Consider the following 16,057-nt stretch of genomic DNA (forward strand, 5'->3'; position numbering starts at 1 on the left):
TGCGGCCTGGATTTGTAAAATGAGGACATGAAAAGTGATGAGGGTACTCAACTGGTCACTACAAATTACTACTTTCTAGGAAACAATACATTAAAAAAATAATCTGTACTAACATTTTAGAAATGCTTGTGATAGATTTTACAAAATTGTGTTACTGCAATACAAGCAAACAAAACCTCACAAAACATTTTTTTCTTCCTTTTTTTGAATCCATACAAGTCAAAGCCCATCAGAAAAAGGCGATATGGGAGGGCATCGCCTAGAAGGTGAGAACCCTTCGGGCCTACAAGAACCGCAGCATTCACTGCTGTAAGAGATGGGAGGACCTACCACGCTAGACCCCAAAATCATCTAAAGTCCAGCTCGGCCAGCCCTCCCAATGTGAAAAATGCATGTGGCCCACATACTTGAGGTGGCCTATACGAACCTTGATGGACAGTTGAGAGCCCAACAGCAGCATCAAGGGGGTAAGTTAATTTTTTGTGTTCTTATTGCCCCTGGATACCCACTCGGGTGACAAGCCACGCTATACAAATAACACCTGAAATCGATTGATTGATTGATTGATTGTTAGTTCACCTTTTTTTGTTACAGCAATAATTTATGGCATCAACATAAAGGTTGACGCACATCCAACACACAAGAAGAGTTCTGGAAGGTGTCAGTTTTGCACAAGGTGTATGATGATGTGTTCTCTGTATTGATTTGTGATAAATGTTGCCATTAGTTTCCTTATCACTACCAAAGGACTGTTTTGAGCAGACACATGCCTACCTAAGAAAAAAAGGTACCTGGATTTTGTCCATGTTATAAGGAACAGTTGTCCCAAGCAGGCCACCATTTCTGAGTCTGTCAGGTGTGATGCTCCATCACAATTGTGAGGAGGTTATGTTGGCACTATTACAGGTGACATAGCGTACAATGTACTTATGTTACAGTGGATGTTCCAAACTTCACATTGGTGAGCTGGTATAATGACCAAACAATATTGAGTATGTGATCCAAAATTACTAGGAACATGAAAACAATGACAACAATTTTAGCAAAGAAATGTAATAAATATGTTTTCACTGAAAAATTCAAGTCTGTTCATGTTAACAGTTGCAGATTGGCATGACTTCTTACTCCTTCACAATGTACATGTAAGCCAGTCGGTTTCACTAAACATAAATTCAGTAGGCAAACATTATTAATTGAAGCAGACATGAATGTGTACACATTGGTGACAGAGTAACACATACCCAAAACAACATTTTTGTGTCCTTTGTTATGTCCAGATGATAAATCAGCATTGAAGCAAAGAAGTTATGGAAAGGAACTTTCATAGATGTACAATGTACATGGTACAAAGCTTTCATCCTAGATTTTTTTTTTGTGACTTGAGTTCACTATTTAAAACAACCAATCTGTACCATTCAGAGGTAATGAGCAATTCCATGAGAAGTGTGAAGTATTTAAGAGAAATGATCTAAAATGAAATAAGAGTAATGATGGTCATTTACTAAACTGTGAGCAAATCGGTACATATTACCTTCCATACTGGCGTGGGATAATGGTAAAGTATACCTACATTTTATAGCCTTGAAGTTGATGAAAAAATAAAATTAGGAAAGGTTTTGTTTGCACATATATAATAAAATGTGTCTTTTCAGCATCTTCAGTGACAGGTAAAGGAGCCACGAAGGCGGGGAAGCAGCTGGCCACTGTGTGTCGGGTGGAGAAACATCGGACACCAATAGACACAGTGGCAGGGAGGGTGAGAGGACTGGCATGGAGGCCATCAGTTTGATATCTTCTTTGGAGCCCTCCCCAAGCGACCAGTCTGCAGCGGTGGCAGACCCTACAGAACCTGTTCCATCTGTATCCTTGTCCACCACCCAGATTCCTATCTTCACCCTTCTTCTTGCTCCTCCCAGTTGGCCAAACCAGCCCCCTAAAAGTGCTGAGGTCTCCTTTGCTGCAGGCACCCCCCCCTCTGCCGCTGTCCACCTGGCTGCACTCAGTGAATAGGCTATTGATCTCTTTCATAGCATCTCTGGAACCCAGACAGCGATCGTGAATGGCATCCAGGTGCTTCGTTCCTAAATGCAACAGATGGATGCCATTCACAGTTCAATGACTGACATGCAAAGATCGCTAGCGGAAATAGCCTCTACACTGACCGCAACCCATCAAATAGCACAACCTTGTGCCCCCACTCAGGTCTCTTCCTCATCCCAAATCCCAGCTCCCAGCTCCCACCCCAATCCCAAGCACACTTACTTCTTTGCACACACCCACTCCAACAGACACAAGCAGCACACCCACACATAAACTTAAACACACCAAGAAACACAAACATATACCATCTAACATACACACACTACTGACACTCCACCCACAGACACAACAACAACCACACCCACTAGCACCTCCACCAAACCCACAACCACCCACCACAGACCCAAACACCACCACCACTACCACCATCACACCCACAATGACTACCACACTCACAAGAACCACAACATCCACTTCAACATCACACTCATCCAAACACACACAGTCACACATACACACCTACATGCAAAACAACACCCACCAAACCCACACACTCACAATCACCTGAATACAAAACACCTACAAAACCACACACTTCCAAACATACACCAGACACACATGCATCTACAACACATACAAACACATGCAACAGAACCACTTCAACCACCTTAAGTGCACACTCATCCAATAACACTCACAGAAAAGCACACACAAAGCAACACCCACGAAACGCAAAAGTACACACTCACTCGAACTCCACACACCTTCAAAGAAACACACCATCAAACATACACCACATACACCAGACCCACATGCACCTGCAAACAGACAGACACACACACAACACCCACTCCAGCTCCCTCTACCTCCCAAACCCAGTCCTGTCTCACCCCTTCTACTCCTTCTCCACCACTTGCTTATACTGCATATCTGTCCCTGACCGCTAGGAAACCAAAACCAATCCCTCCCAAGAAAGATCATTGAAGTGCCTGCTCTGCCCACTAGATGGCCCTTAATGAGGGGGTTGTCCCAGGAACCCAACTTGTGCATCTACAGTAAATATATGGACAATTATTATTTTCTGTTTTTAAAAAAATGGCGACGCAAGAAGTACCTCATTTGTTTATGTCAATTTTGATTCAAGTATTCATCATGATAATGGTCACTTACACCAAAATTAAACATGTTTTTATTTTTGTAACTTGTGAATGCAGGTGTGTTCATTTAAAAATGATAAGTGTTAATGATAAACACATATGCATTAGGGTTAGACCTTCCATCCTTGGCGTGGTATCCCCTAACTTTGTGTCTCTACTTCCCAGGTTGTTGCTGTGTGCTGGACTTTTGGTGTTTTTGTTACTCTGGGCACTTTACTACTGCTGACTAGTGCTAAAGTGCAAGGGCTCCCTATGTGCAATTACATGTGTAATCGGCTTTCCCATAATTGGCATATTTGATTTACTAGTAAGTCCCTAGTAAAATGCTCTATAGGTGCCTACGGCCTGTAAATCAAATGCTAATAGTGGGCCTGCAGCACTGATTGTGCCACCGACATGAGTAGGTCTGTAAACATGGCTCAGACCTGCCACTGCAGTGTCAGCGTGTGCAGTTTTTTTAACTGCCAATTCGACTTGGCCAGTGTACCCACTTGCCAAGCCTAAACCTTCCCTTTTTATACATGTAAGGCACCACTAAGCTAGGCCCTAGGTCGCCCCATGGGCACGGTTCAGTGTATGGTAAAGGTGGGGCATGTACTGACGTGTTTTACACGTCCTAACAGTGAAAAACTGCCAAATTTGTTTTTCACTGTTGCAAGGCCTATCTCTCTCATAGGTTAACATGGGGGGCTTGCCTTTAAATATCCTTAAGGTGCAGTTTCCCTTTGAGAGCCGATTGAGACATGGAATTTGGGGTCGCTGAACTCACTATTTAAAAATATATCTTTTGGTAAAGTTGGTTTTAAATTTCCATTTGAAAATGCCACTTTTAGAAAGTGGGCATTTTCTCACTTAAACCATTCTGTGACTCTGCCTGTTTGTGGATTCCTTGTCTTGGTCAGACAAACAGTTGGGCTGTTTGTGAATCTCCTCTAGACAGTGAGTCAAAGGGAGCTGGGGTGTAGTGTGCATATCCTGATGAGCCATCTGGCCTAGAGCGGAGGGAGGAGTGGTCACTTACACCTCAATGAGCTGTGTCTGCCCTTAAACAATGCAGTCTCCAACCCCCTGGTGTGTGTCTGGAGCCAGGCCTGGGCAAGGCCGGATACTATAAACAACAGAGACTTTTGTTTTAAGTTGGGCAACATCAAAGACAGAAAGGGGTATAAGTATTGGACCCAACCTCCTCAGACTTTAAATCACTTCTGGATTCAAGAGGAACCTCTGCCAAGGAGAAGAGCTGAAGAAGTGCTGCCCCTTCCTGTGCTTTGTTGGGCTATCCTGAAGTTGCTGCTTCTGCCTTTGAAAGGTGACAAAGACTGGACTATGTGGTATATTCCTGCTTGAGAAGAATCTCCAAGGGCTTGAACTGAGCTTGCCCCCTGTTCTGAAGTCTCAAGGCCATCAAAGACTTCCTCTGCTAGCACCTGGACTCTCTGCTGAGACTCCTGCCCTGCCAAGTGGTGCCTAATCCAGTCCCTGGGCCCTTGAAAGGAGAGGCTGATGGAAAATCAAGAAGATCCAAGGAAACCGACTTTAGATGACTCCGGACTGCCGCTGCTGCTGAATCCTGTGGTGCCACCTTCAACTGAACCTGTGGTCCTCACTGGAGTGCAACTACCCCACAGGCCTGATGCCGCTGCAGCATCGCTGAAGTCCGCAACTCTGCGGAAGTCTCTGCACCATATCATGACTGCTGAATATTGACTCCGCCGGAAGCATGTAGATCCAACACTTCGCACTGACACCGCCTCACCTCCACCGTTCTGCAGCAAGGACACAACTCCTCTTCACGACGTCTCCGCTCCTTCACTCTGCAGCACCAGAACCGACGCTGCCTCAGATCCAGCAACGCTGCGACCTCGACTCTGTGCACCGGCTTGTTTCCTCATTTTTCACAAGGTACTGTACTTGGGGGTGTGTGTGACTCCGTGACCAGCGCCATTGGCATCGGATTGTTGGGAATGACTCTGTCACAATGCTGTGATATCACCAATTCAAAGCATTTGTGTTTCTAAGCGCTATATTGAAGACAATGGGGGTCATTCTGACCTCGGCGGTAAAAGCCGCTTACCGCCGGTCAGAAGCCCGCCACAATACCGCCGTGGCCGCGGTTAGCCGCTACGGACATTCTGACCCACAACTGCCAAACCTCCAAAAATCCGACCTCCACTGCAGTCCGCCACATCAGCGGCCAGTGGTAAACTGGAGATGACCAAACCTCCACCGCCACGCCAACAGAAATACGCCCATGCCATTACGACCCACAAATCCACGCGGCGGTCTTTCAAACGCGGTAGTCCATTGGCGGTACACACCGCTGCGGTCAAAATACACACACCTTTACAAAACACTACCCCATTGGACAATGTGAAAGACACACACCTGAAACACATACACACACCACTCCCACACACCCAATACAATATAAAACACACACCCACATCACCCACAAACCCCTACTACCAAAGATCTGAGACGAAGGAGCGAGAGACACATCAGAGAATAGAGAGCTATACACACAGAGGCACACTACAACATCACACACACCACATAGAAGCACAAAGAACCACACACCAACACACTCATCACCACATACACCACCCCACACCTCATCCACACCACCCCATGGCACCCCAAAGGCACCCACGGTTTTCGGACCAAGAACTCCGGGTCAAGGTGGAGGAAATCATAAGAGTTGAACCCCAGCTCTTCGGCTCACAGGTGCAGCACACCACTATAGCCAGGAAGGCGGAGCTATGGCAGCGGATCGTGGACAGGGTCAACGCGGTGGGACAGCATCCCAGAAATCGAGACGACATCCGCAAACGCTGGAACGACCTACGGGGGAAGGTGCTCTCGATGGTGTCGCGACACAACATCGCGGTGCAGAAGACTGGCGGCGGACCCCCACCCACCCCACCCGAATTCACAGCATGGGAGCAAGAGGTCCTGAACATCCTGCATCCTGACGGGCTCGTTGGAGTAGGCGGAGGAATGGACTCTGGTAAGTCTAATCTCAACTACTTCATCCACCCTACCCCACCAGCATGCCAACCCACACCCCCACCCTCACCCCCAACCCCCCAGCACACATCCTCCCTGAGAATGTCTCCCCAGCACAACCCACCCAACCCAAACACCAACCCCTGCATGCCACCACAAACAATGGACACCCATCACCTAAGCATGACCACTGCACATATCCATCCCCCCCCCACAAACCACCCTCACAACACCTCCCCCAAGGGAATGCCTGCACTGGGGGATAAGGGCACCCATAAATCGCACGCAATTGCACACACAGAAACAATAACCATACTCTCTCACCCCATGCAGGACCCGAACGCCAACACACCGGTCAGGAGGGTCCAGAAATGTCCATCCCACCCCCGGAACAGGCCCCCAGTGATGACAGCAGCTCTGTCGACCTGGAACCTGATGACCAGCCCGGACCATCGGGGACCTCTGGGCAGTGGGTACCCCACACACAGACACAGGCCACAGCAGACCCAACCCCCTCTGGGAACAACAGCACAGCTCCCACCCAGCGGGCCCATGCCTCTGTCTCTAGGACAGGTCAATCAGCGGTGTGTCTGCCACTACAGGGCACCCAGGCTAACCCACCACCCCAACAACAACAGGGACCTGGGGGCAGTGGTAGTGGGCACACCGTCCAGGGGACAGAGGCCGGGGGAAACAGGGCAACTCGGAGGGCTGCCGTGCGACAGGGGGGGGAGGAGAGGCCCAGGGAACCCACTCTCCAAGAGGCCCTCACCACCATCATGGGAGCATACCACCACTCCCAAGAGACGATGGCGACGGTACTGGCCAGGTTCACCGAGATCCAGGCACAGCAGGAGGAACGGTACATGGGGTTCAGCAATGAACTCAGGAACATCGCTACCGCCATGGGGACCATAGTCCAGGCCCTCAACAGGATAGAAGACACGTTGCGGGACCATGTGGCACCACACAGGGCCCCTGTCACTAGCCAGGAACAGCCTACCACCTCCGCCGGCGCTAGTGGACAGGAGGCCCCACCACAACGACAGGCCACCAGAACCCCACCTCCTGCTGAGGAACAACCACCCGCAAGAGGAGCCTGAGATCCAAAAAAAAGACAGAGTAGGATGCCAAGACCCCCGCCAGCATGAGATACCCCCTGAAGTCATCCCACTGTCCCACATTGCCACCCTGTCCAACCTTAAACAGCCCCTGCTCCATCCTTCCACAGGCATATGGACAATGCACCTATCAGGCTGAGTACTGGACTCTGCCATGGACATTACTCCACCCTCACCCATCACCGTTTTACTATCATGTACAAATATCTAAGCACAAAAAATAAAACAATTATTGCACAGAAAAAAGTTTGGAGTCATGCTGTATTCTCATCAACAGTATTACACATAACAGTTCAATATATGTGATGTCAATTAGTGATGACAACATACCAATGTCAATACGCTGTAGTTCATGGGCAAACCACGCAGAAGTCAGGCTCTGAGTCATAAAGCACTTAGAAGGGAAGGGAAAATAAAAAAGTTTGTTTAAAAGAGCTGGTGGGAAATACAGAAAGTAGGGATGCATGAGGCTCTAAGTAAATGGGAAATGGCGTGGGTGAATCTTACCTGTGTGCTACTGAAAATACTGTTGTATAACAGATTCCCTGTTGTCTGTCTTCTCCCCGTCGTCTTCCTCCTCTTCACTCTCCACAGGCTCCACGGCTTCTACAACACCACCATCTGGACCATCCTCCTGCAGGAAAGGCACCTGGCGGCGCAAAGCCAGGTTGTGAAGCATACAGCAGGCCACGATGATATGGCACACCTTCTTTGGTGAGTACATTAGGGATCCACCTGTCATATGCAGGCACCTAAACCTGGCCTTCAGGAGGCCGAATGTCCTTTCTATGACCCTCCTAGTTCACCCATGGGCCTCATTGTACCGTTCCTCTGCCCTGGTCCGGGGATTCCTCACTGGGGTCAGTAGCCACGGCAGGTTGGGGTAACCAGAGTCACCTATTAGCCACACACGCTGTCTCTATAGCTGTTCCATCACATAGGGGATGCTGCTATTACGCATGATATACGCGTCATGCACTGACCCAGGGAACATGGCATTAACATGGGAGATGTACTGGTCTGCCAAACAGACCACCTGGACATTCATAGAATGGTAATTTTTCCTGTTTCTGTACACCTGCTCATCGTCATTTGGGGGTACTAAAGCCACATGGGTCCCATCAATGGCACCAATTATGTTGGGGATATGTCCAAGGGCATAGAAATCACCCTTCACTGTAGGCAAATCATCCTCCTCTGGGAAAATGATGTAGCTCCTCATGAGTTTCATCAGGGCAGACAACACTCTGGACAAAATCTTTGAAAACATAGGCTGAGACATTCCTGATGACATGGCCACTGTTGTCTGGAATGAGCCACTAGCCAAAAAATGGAGGACTGACAGAACCTGCACTAGAGGGGGAATTCCTGTGGGATGGCGGATGGGGGACATCAGGGCTGGCTCAAGCTGGGCACACAGTTCATGGATAGTGGCACGGTCAAGTCGGTATCGTAGTATAATATGGCGTTCCTCCATTGTCGACAGGTCCACCAGCGGCCGGTACACGCAAGGATTCCTCCTTCTCATCGCAAGTCCCAGCGGACGGTGCCTAGGAAGGAGAATATGGAGCACAGAGTCAATCAACTCACAGGTACGTTCACCACAGCTTGCACAGTACACGAAAAGGTATGGATTGCTATGTTTGGATGTGTGCCAATGCAAGGCCTAGGCCTGTGTGACGCAGTTGAAATTAAGCCATGTGGGCCCTTGAAATGGCGGCTGCCTGACCGGTGAAGTGGGACAATGGGATGTGAGGTCAATGCGCTGGCGTGGCACACCGTGGCGGTAGGCGGTCGAAGCCCGCTGTACGAAGCCGCATTGGTTAACATTGAACCCTATGGGATTCAGGAGCCAATGACGATGTGCGCCGGGGGTCGCGGTACGCACCGCCGCGGCCGTGACCGCCATTTTCTATCTGCTTAATCACTCGAGACCTGATCATCCACAGGAGAGGACCTATACTGCAAGTGCTGCTTTGACCTCGGTCTGGAAGTGACAATGGCTGCTGCGACTGGGGAAAGGGCCCCTGCCTTCACGTCTGAAGAGTTGGAGAAACTAGTGGATGGGGTCCTCCCCCAGTATGCGCTACTCTACGGTCCTCCAGACCAACAGGTGAGTACACTGAGTGCACATTGAATGGGTTATGCCTGTGTGGAGTGGGGTGGATGTAAGTTGTTGGGGTGGGGAGAAAATGAGGAGTGCAACGCACGACAGATGAGAGAATGGGCCACATGGCAAGGTTGGGGAGGGGGGGGCATGTGCTCCAAACATGCCGAAATATCACGTTTTCTCTTTCCCACCCTGTACATGTCAAACAGGTGAGCGCCCATCAGAAAATCGACATTTGGCATGCCATCGCCAAGGAAGTCCGGGCCCTGGGGGTCTACACCAGACGGGGCACCCACTGCCGCAAGAGGTGGGAGGACATCCGCCGCGGAACCCGAAAGACCGCCGAGTCACTGCTGGGGATGGCCTCCCGACCTAGGAGGGGTGCCAGTCGTACCCTGACCCCCCTGATGTCCCGGATCCTGGCAGTGGCCTACCCTGATTTGGATGGGCGCTTGAGGACATCACTGCAGACACAAGGGGGTGAGTATCTGCACATTCTGCTATCCTTAAGCGCAGTTGAGGCGTCTGGGTGGGGGAGGAGGGCTGTGGGTGACAGTAGGCCAGGGCGCTTTCTGTAGTGTAGTCCCCTCCCTTAGACATGGCCCTGTGCCCCCGCCCCCCACCTCTGTAGGGTGCCAAGTACAGCTATCCATGGTCCTGCATCACCCATGTGCGCGTCTGTTGTCCCTAGACCTGTTGGCCTAGTAAGAAGTACTGAGTAGTGTACCCCAATTTCGTGGCTTAGTGCATGAGGCACCTGTGTCTGTCCTCTCCGCCAACGGTATTGACAAGGCATGCACTCAACTTTGTTTTATTTCTCCCCCCACCCTTATTCTTTGTCTTCTTGTGCATTAGCATCATCAGGCGGAGGAGAATTGGCGTCGGAGCACGAGGGAGCTGCAAGTCACAAGGCCCCGGTGGGCACTGGAACAGACACCGAGGGCACCAGTGATCCAGAGGGCGAGGGGAGCACCACAACGGGGCCCGGTGAAGACACCAGCGACACGGACACGTCCTCGTTTGGGAGCTCCCTAGCGGTGGCGGCAACATCCGGGCCCCCCGCCTCAACAGGTACAGCTGCCACCCAGCACTCCAGCTCCGCCCTCCCAGCAGCCCCTCAGCCTTCGCTCCGTGCCCGCTCGCCCAGGAAGGCGGGCGTCTCCTTCGCCCCAGGCACCTCAGCCCCTGCCCCAGTTACCCCTGCTGCCCTCAGTGCGGAGCTCATTGACCTCGTGAGGACGCTCATTGTTGGGCAGACTACCCTTTTGAATGCCATCCAGGGGGTGGAAAGGGAGGTGCATCGGAGCAATGCCTACCTGGAGGGCATTCATTCGGGTCAGGCTGCCCATCAACGATCGTTCACTGCTCTGGCCTCAGCACTGACGGCAGCCATTGTCCCTGTCTCCAGTCTCCCTCTTCTAACTGCCTCCACCCTTTCTCTGTCTCCTGTTCCTCAGCCTATCCCATCCACACCATCAGACCAGCCTGCACACACCTCAACACCCAAGGCCAGATCATCCAGACACAAGCACCACAGGACACCCAAGCATTCACCCCAGCAACACCCAGATGCAGACATTCCAACAGTCACTACCACCTCTGTGTCCCCCTCCTCGTCGTCTCCCTCCTCCCTCCCTGTGACGTCTACACTCACACCTGCATGCACACCACCATCAGCCAGTGCTTCCATCACCAGCACACCCTCCACCGCAGTCCTCACACGTGCTGTCACCACCCCCACTGCCATCTACACGTCCCCTGTGTCCTCTCCCACTGTGTCTGTCACCCCCTCTTCCAAGACACATAAACGCAGGCAGACACCCAAACAACAGCCAACCACCTCACGACAGCCTACGTCTCAGTCACCTGCACCCAAAGACAGCACACCTGACTCTCCTACAACCACATCCTCTTCCTCCACTTCCATCACCACTACTCCTACCCTTTACCTTGGTCCTAAGAAATATTACCTCTCTAATCTTAACCTCTTTCCCTCCCCTGACCCACCCCCTCCATCGGTTAAGAGTCCCAAGAGCACCTCAGCCACCACCAGCCCAGCTTCGAGTGTCCAAGTGGTGCATGGCTTCTGGAGTCCACCCTTTGGCGGCAGTGACACTTCACTGAGCAGCAAGGGGACATCCAGCCCACCCCCAGGCAAGAGGACACGTAAACTGAAGGGCCGCCGTGAGAGGACTGAGACGGCTGCCCCCAAGGAGCCAACAACGGCCACTTCACCTGCCACAACAGCCAGGGGAGGCAAGGGCCCGAGAGCCCCATCTAAGGAGCGAAAGGGCAGCAGGGCGGAGAGGTCATCCATCAGGAGCGCGGAGCAGGAGGGCCCCGCAAGCCCCATCCCGCCTGCAAGGAACGACAGCAAAGGGCCCAGGACTCCGTCCCCGAAGGGGCCTGCCACTGCACGGTCGGAGGGCGAGTGAGCAGGGTGTCCAGCCCAGGTCTGGCTCCCTAGACTTACTGGAAGAGCACCGCTGAACAGGGCCCCGCCGTGCAGAAGAGCACCGCTGAACAGGGCCCCGCCGTGAAGACAGGCACCGCTGAAGAGGGCCCCGCCGTGCAGAAGAGCACCGCTGAACAGGGCCCCACCGTGCAGAAGAGCACCGCTGAACAGGGCCCCGCCGTGAAGACAGGCACCGCTGAAGAGGGCCCCGCCGTGCAGAAGAGCACCGCTGAACAGGGCCCCGCCGTGCAGAAGAGCACCGCTGAACAGGGCCCCGCCGGAAGACAGGCACCGCTGAAGAGGGCCCCGCCGTGAAGACAGGCACCGCTGAAGAGGGCCCCGCCGTGAAGACAGGCACCGCTGAAGAGGGCCCCGCCGTGAAGACAGGCACCGCTGAACAGGGCCCCGCCGTGAAGACAGGCACCGCTGAACAGGGCCCCGCCGTGAAGACAGGCACCGCTGAAGAGGGCCCCGCCGTGAAGACAGGCACCGCTGAACAGGGCCCCGCCGTGCAGAAGAGCACCGCTGAACAGGGCCCGCCGTGCAGAAGAGCACCGCTGAACAGGGCCCCGCCGTGCAGAAGAGCACCGCTGAAGAGGGCCCCGCCGTGGAGACAGGCACCGCTGAAGAGGGCCCTGCCGTCTCAAGCACCGCTCCGCTGGGCCCCGCCGTCTCAAGCACCGCTCCGCTGGGCCCTTCCTGTCAAGCACTTCTCCGCTGGGCCCCGCCGTCTCAAGCATCGCTCCGCTGGGCCCTTCCTGTCAAGCACCGCTCCGCTGGGCCCTTCCTGTCAAGCACCGCTCCGCTGGGCCCCGCCGTCTCAAGCATCGCTCCGCTGGGCCCTTCCTGTCAAGCACCGCTCCGCTGGGCCCCGCCGTCTCAAGCATCGCTCCGCTGGGCCCTTCCTGTCAAGCACCGTTCCGCTGGGCCCTTCCTGTCAAGCACCGCTCCGCTGGGCCCGCCGTCTCAAGCATCGCTCCGCTGGGCCCTTCCTGTCAAGCACCGCTCCGCTGGGCCCCGCCGTCTCAAGCATCGCTCCGCTGGGCCCTTCCTGTCAAGCACCGCTCCGCTGGGCCCCGCCGTCTCAAGCATCGCTCCGCTGGGCCCTTCCTGTCAAGCACCGCTCCGCTGGGCCCTTCCTGTCAAGCACCGCTCCGCTGGGCCCCGCCGTCTCAAGCATCGCTCCGCTGGGCCCTTCCTGTCAAGCACCGCTCCGCTGGGCCCTTCCTGCAAACACAGTTCACGGTTCACTGTGGCCATCATGCATCCTCCTTGACCAGTGGAGCAATTCCTCCACCTGATGGACTGTGGCTTTGCACTCCCCAGGATATGGCAGTGGGCAATCCAACCACTGTAGAGACATTGAGAGACTGTGGCTTTGCACTCCCCAGGATATGGCAGTGGGCAATCCAACCACTGTAGAGACATTGAGAGACTGTGGCTTTGCACTCCCCAAGATATGGCAGTGGGCATGGTGGCCCCTTCGTGGGTCTGGCGTCATGGACTCATGTGGCTGAGGTGCCCCCCCTTCCCTTCCCCCTGAGGTGCCTGTAGTTTTGTCATCAGATGCCCCTGCAGTGTTCTCTCCAAAGGACTCAGGTCTCGTGTGTGGGCTTTGCCCTTGTGTTGCTACACTTTGGCCCACGGACAAATCGTTAATACGTAAAATGTGCAGGACTGATTTCTTCAGTTGTCCACTGCTGTGTGTATAGACTTTTTAAATGTAAATATTCTGGCTAGTTGACCAATACTTATTGGAGGCTATTTTGGACATAAATATTTATTAACAATTTTGAAATGTCATTGCATTTTTTACGGGGGTTTGGGTGGTGTCACTGTGACTTGTTGCTCTGCATTGGTGTGTACATATTGGGGGGGGGGTCGCATATGTGTGGCGGGCTGTGTTGGCGGTTCCCGCCAGGGTCAGAATAACATTTTTTGGACCGCCAGCCTGTTGGCGGGTTGGCCGCCGCTTTATCACCGACCGCCAGGGTTAGAATCACCCCCAATTTGTTTAAAAATGCATAACTGCTTGTGTATGTTGGATTGTTGTCCTTTTGGTCTTGTTTTGTTCAGATAAATATTGGCTATTTTTCTAACCTGGTGTTGAGTCAGTTTGTAACGTTTTCACTGTATTACTGTGTGTGTTGGTACAAATACTTCACACATTGTCTCTGGGTTAAGCCTTTTTGCTTGTGCCAAGCTACCAAGGAGGTGAGAGGGGGTTAACCTGGTGTGTTTCTACTTTGCGTTGACTAGAGTGAGGGTCCTTGCTTGGACAGGGGGCAACCTGACTGCCAACCAAAGACCCCATTTGTAACATTGGTGATTAGCGGTGAAGATTGGACTTGTATTTGAACTTGACATACAGTGATTAAGGGGCATATTTATACTCTGTTTGCGCCAAATGTGCGTCAAAAAGTTTGACGCACATTCGGCGCAAACCTTGCCCCATATTTAAACTATGGCGCCCAGTCCCACGGATGTCAAAAAACCTCTGTGTGCGTTATTTTTTGGATGCGGGAAACCAACTTGCGTTAATGACATGCAAGGTATGTGTTCCTGTCCAAAAAATGACTTTTAGGCCTGTGCGCCTTATTTATTCTCCCGCGTCATTTTGATGCACAGGAGGGGGCGGGCCTTAAAAAACGGCGCATAGCCTGATGGGCGCCATTTTTTAACGCCTGGGTGAGGGACCTGTTGGCTCACTTCCATGGTCTGTGACAATGAAAGCAGTCCAGTGGTGCCCTTCCCTGCCCCCAGGGACACCCCCTGCCACCCTCGCCCACCCCTGGAGGACACCCATGGATGGTGGGACCCATCCCAGGTAAGTACGGGTAAGTTGAGGTAAGTATTATTTTTTTATTTTTTTAAGGTGGCATAGGGGGCCTAATTCCCCCCCCCCTACATGTCACTGTGCCCAATGGCCATACCCAGGGGACAGAAGTCCCCTGGGCATGGCCATTGGGGAAGGGGGCATGACTCCTGTCTTTGCTAAGACAGGAGTCATTTCAATGGGGGTGTGCGTCAAAAAATGGCGAAAGTCCGGTTTGAGCCATGATTTTTGACTCAAACCTGACTTGCACCATTTTTTGATGCACAACCCCCATTTTCCCCTACACCGGCGCTGCCTGGTTTGAGTCATTGTTTTTTTACCCTGACCAGTCCGCAGCGCCTGCTAACGTCATTCCTTAAATAAGTCTCCCGCATGGCGTGTTGGAATGGCGTTAGCCGGCGGTAAATTTTTTGATGCAAACCAGCGCCGGCGCTGGTTTACGTCAAAAAGTATAAATAAGTGTAAGTGTACTTATTTTCAGTGCAGACCATTACGTAACCACATACCACTTGTTTGTGTGATTTTGCTTCTTTCTCTTCTTGGAGTTCATCTGCTTCCATTTTTTGACTTTTGAACTTCTCATTGGGAACTCTTTGGTCTGCCTTCGAACTTTGCACTTTTGACTTGCCATAATGACTCAATCTGGAGATGCACCAGCTGGAGCTCTTTTTGAGCTGGAGAAGCCGGAGAGTTATACATTTGCCAAACTGAAACAGTTCAGTAAGGATCTTGCGTGTCCTATTAGGAGCTCCGCCAGGAAGGAGTAGCTACAAAAGACACCGAGGGCCTGGGTGACAGCCAAGGAGGTTGGGGGGCACACAGAGGAGGAGATTGAGGGTGAGGAGGTGCAAGACAGTCATGAGGGCATAGTAGAGGTACCTGTATTGCCTGGGGGGAGGGTGTCCAGGACCGGTAGCAGTGTTTCCTTCAAGGGTCTGACTCCTGAAGAGTTGCAGGACAGACAAGCAGAGAAAGTGCACCAATTTGAGTTACAGAAGCTCAAAATGGAGATGAGGAGAGGAGCCTGGCCATTGAGGAGAAGAAGATACTGCTGGCTTATGAGCTTAGTTTAAAGGAAGTAGATCAGAGGAGCCAGCCTAGTAGAGATGGTGGCAGCAGTACATTGGGGGACGGGTCTGTGGAAGCACTTCGAGGCAGATGGGAGGGACACCTGGACATCCTTAGGGGATCCTCAGTGACTCACCTACACTATAATGAAGGACACCCTTCTCACAAGGTACGGTCTCACTCTTGAGCAGTATAAGGACAAGTTTAGGTCCTACAAAAACATAGTTAGAATGTGTTGACTCTTTTTGCAGGTCACTGGACGGT

The sequence above is a fragment of the Pleurodeles waltl genome, chromosome 2_2, assembly GCF_031143425.1.
Source record: "Pleurodeles waltl isolate 20211129_DDA chromosome 2_2, aPleWal1.hap1.20221129, whole genome shotgun sequence".
Lineage (NCBI taxonomy): Eukaryota > Metazoa > Chordata > Amphibia > Caudata > Salamandridae > Pleurodeles > Pleurodeles waltl.